Below are 4,342 nucleotides of genomic sequence, written 5' to 3' on the forward strand. Positions count from 1 at the left end.
TTCCAGGTCTTGAAGCTGTTTATGTTCTTAGAGATGTCATTTTGCATGGAAAACGAGTCAAGATAATTGCTAGAAGAGTTCTATATTAAAGCCCAAGATTTAAGAAGAAAAAGCCTTTTCAAGCCCGATCAAAGGTGGGAAGTCAAAGTCAATTTGGATAGAAAAAGAATAGAAAAGTCAATAGAACTTCAAAAGGGCATATCTTTGGACTAGGGTCTCAAAATTGGATTTACTTTATGTTAAAACGACCGGCTCGGAATAAACTTTCCAATAGACCTAGACTTTTCTTATTTAGATCTGTAAAAGTGGATAAAAAGGGTATTAAAGTAATTTCTAGCAGCTGTGACCTATTTAGACTTAACCTAATAGACTTTGAGCTCACATTAGAGACCCAAAGTCCCCCTTTTTAGCCCATGCATGAAAATGTAACCCTAACCCTCTCCTATATAAAGAGGGTTAAGGCTAAACTTATTCTCTCCTTCCTCCCCTTAGTTTCTAATTAGTTTAGTATAGTTGTAGTTTAGTTTAGGGTTAGAATTAGGTTTATAATTGTAGCCTCCATTAAAATCTTTAATAAAACTTTAGTTCTTCAATTCTATTATTATCTCTACTTTATTATGTCTTTCTTTTATTGCTTATTTAGTATAATGATCCTGATTATACAAGGTTAAACCTCCATTAAAGGAGATTTATGAAGCCATGTGAGGATGATTAATCATTAGTTTAGTATTGTTTTGTATCAAGAACGTCAAGTTCTTCATTGTGAGTGTCTAGAGATAGAACTCATAATAGAGAACTAAAGTTTAGAGCCACCACCAAAGAGATTTGTGGTGGAGCTAAACTCTCGTGCTAGTGAAGCCTTGATCCGAGATAACTTGGTGTTCACTAGGGATCAAGAAAGGTAATTTGATAACTAACTAATAGTCAATCGAATTGCATGGTGGATTAAGTCTTCTCTAATTATCTTTCTCACCTTTAAATCTACTGTTTTTCAATCTTATATGTACTGTTTTCATATTATAAATTGCTTTCTTATTAGTGATTAGTTTAATTAGTCTAAATTCGTTACAAGTACATGCAAGCAAGAGTGGTCCGAACATGACTACTCCCATATAACAACTGTTTTCATATTATTAAAATGATTTTGGCATGTTAGAACTACTGCTCTGCCTCTAATCGCGACGCCTAGGATTTGGGAGACATCATCCAAAGTCACAGTCATCTTCCCAAATGGCATATGGAAGGTGTTGGTATTTGGATGCCACCTCTCCACAAATGCAGAGACCAACGACGGATCATGATGTTTGTAATACCCAAATACGAGATCATAAAACCCAATCCTCTTAAGCTCAGTTTCAAATTTAGGAGATCTTTTGAACTCATTCTTGACATCCCATTAGCTTAACTTAGATAGATGCGGAATACACTTCATCACTTCGCGCTCAAGCTGAAACAACAAATACTTAATGAGGAGAAGCAAAAGGTTTTGTAAAGACAAAGGAAAATCAAGATACTAAGTCTATGATACTACCTTCTTTTCCCAAACATCTCGAGCCACATGCATCGGATAGTCATACAGAAGCTCTGACTCAGTAGGGCCACCATCATATACACGTCATGTGTACTCTAAATCATCCTTGGATTTTCTCACATAATCTGCCACTGGAGGTGCGTCGACTTCGACTTCCATCGGTGCTCCAACTTCCATCAATTCTTCCAAATCATTATCCTCCTCATTATCGTCATCCTCTTTATCACCCTCCTCATCACCAGACTCTTCCCCATCATCTCCATCCTCACCATCATCATCCCCATCACTTTCAACTGAACTCTTCCCACGATCCATTGCTACATTTACATTTACATCTAAATCTTTATCTGCATCATCTAAATCTTTATCTACATCTAAATTTTCTACATTAATATCACCCTCACTCTTAGTTTCACTATCACTCTCAGTATCTATATTACTTAGACAACCTCTTTGTGGTCCCATTTACGCACTGAGGTCGAGGTGCCCACTCTCTTTTTTCTCTTCTTCTCTTCTTCTACATCACCTACATTAGTAGGATCAACATCATCCGCTTTTCTATTGCCTCTACGGATTGAAGCCGATGTTTTCAATCCCCTAGCTCTCTTCTTCTCAGGCTCAGGCGCATCACCGCGACCTGAAGAGGAACCGCCGCCGCCAAACAACTTCTGTACACCCTTGAATTTATATTTTTGTCATTCTTTGATCGATGACCCATTGCTACAAAGAAAAATAAAATAAGTATTAGTAACTATAATAAGTTTAATCAAATCTAAATCATATTTTGATTTTTAACACTATTATTACAGTTTCAAAACCTCCAAACTTCCAAAACTTCTAAAAATTCCAACAAGGATTACTTTGCAACGAAACAAATGCCATAATTGGTATACCACTAAGATTATTAAAACAAAAATCAAACATCATTAAATTCAAACAATTTCCAATTGATAATGAAATCGAACTAGATAAATTACTATATTTAATACAAATGAACCTAGTCTTAAAACAATGTTTGAACAATGCACCATGTATACTTTCATAAAACTCTTTTCTCGACAAATCAAGTAACCGAAGATTCTAAAACTAACCACCAAAATTACTACATTCTTGAATAACACAAACACTCAAACCCTACAATTACTACAAACACTCAACTCTATGTCATTCTAAATGAGAAACTTGAACACTCAACTCCTTACAAACACATTCAAACAACCTCATTGGGTCGTTTGAGCCATATACAAAATGACCTCGCTAGGTCATTTGGGGCATCTTCAAACAACCTCACTGGGTCGTTTGGGGTTTTTTCAAACAAAAACAATAATTCGGTTTGGTATTTCCAAACAACCTTGCACTCACTAAAATAACAACAAAACATTACGAGTAATCAAAATAACAATAACAACCATACTCATTATTTAACAATATACACAAAAAATTGAGAAACTAGAGTTGAATCAAAAATAAAATAAATTAAATTGTGCACTCACCAAAATTATCATTCGAAACTGGAGAAATGATTATTTGCACCAACGAAACTATTCTTGTTTGCAATGCACAACGACACTCCTTCAATAAACTCAAAATCTCTTGAGTGTTCAACCAAACTCCAAACTCTCAATCTCCACAATGCGCCCAAACACAATGTCCACAATCAATTCAAACTCAAACTCAAATTTTGTTTTGGATATTTTTTGGTGAGAAATTGCAAGAGAGATGACTGGTTAGAACAATTTGTAACCGGTATGAGTTGAGCTGGGGGGAGAGGTGTATTGGGCTTTTGCTATTGAGTTTCGTTGTTGGACTTGGGTTGGAGGCTGCGCGATCGAATTCCAATGGTACCCAATACATGACTCTTTTTTAGTCAGAGCATTCCGCAAGTAACTGTAATACACAGTAATACTCATTGTGCCACAAACATTTGTATTTTAAAATATTACAAGAGATGGATTAACTTGTCCAAAAATATATAACCCAAGGTGATTTGTCTATGGGTAAGTGTCTCTATCTTAAGATTCCTATCGATATATATATCATTTAAGGAGTCGACATATAATTATTGTACTCAATTGTCAATCCCATCCAAAAACCAAAATGAAACAAAAACAATCAATTTGCCCCAATAAATTAGAAAGCAAATAACCTGTTTATTTATTTTTATTTTATTTTTTGATTGGTAAGTCTATTTTAAATAAAATCAGTAATTTTTTTATGCTAGCTGAACTTGAGCTTTATATTTCTAGTATCATCACCCAAAAAAAATTTATCGATGGCACTAGCTTGAGTTGCTTCTTTTTATTTTCGATAATCAACAAACATATAAATTAAATATTTGACTAGTCTCATAAGTCATAACAAACTGTCAAATTTTGACCAACTTAAAATACAGAATATAAACATAATAAAACAAGGGCGCGACTACAACACATGGCCCTATACAAAAAAAAAGGCCTGGGCTATCCCGTGGATATCCTCATAGGGATGAGGGTCGCGGACCGTTAGATGTGTGATCTAAGGGTGTGAAAATTAAAAGCAAAAAAGAATGAGAGAGAAAATGAGATGATTTTGTATTTCTAAACCGTTGGATCACACATCCAATGGTCGCGGACCTCGTCCCTATGAGGATATCCTCAGGGTAGACAAACTCAAAAAAAAAAATTACGAAGTCATCTCTAATTGGCTGATTGGCAAATGGCGAGAAATTTTGTTCTCTCTCTCCTCACGTTTCTCTCTCCTCTTTTATATTTTTCTCCGTCTTTTCTACAAAACCAGTAAAAAACTCTTTCTCCTCATAAAATAAACCCCAAC

This window comes from Coptis chinensis, chromosome 3 (assembly GCF_015680905.1).
Source record: "Coptis chinensis isolate HL-2020 chromosome 3, ASM1568090v1, whole genome shotgun sequence".
Lineage (NCBI taxonomy): Eukaryota > Viridiplantae > Streptophyta > Magnoliopsida > Ranunculales > Ranunculaceae > Coptis > Coptis chinensis.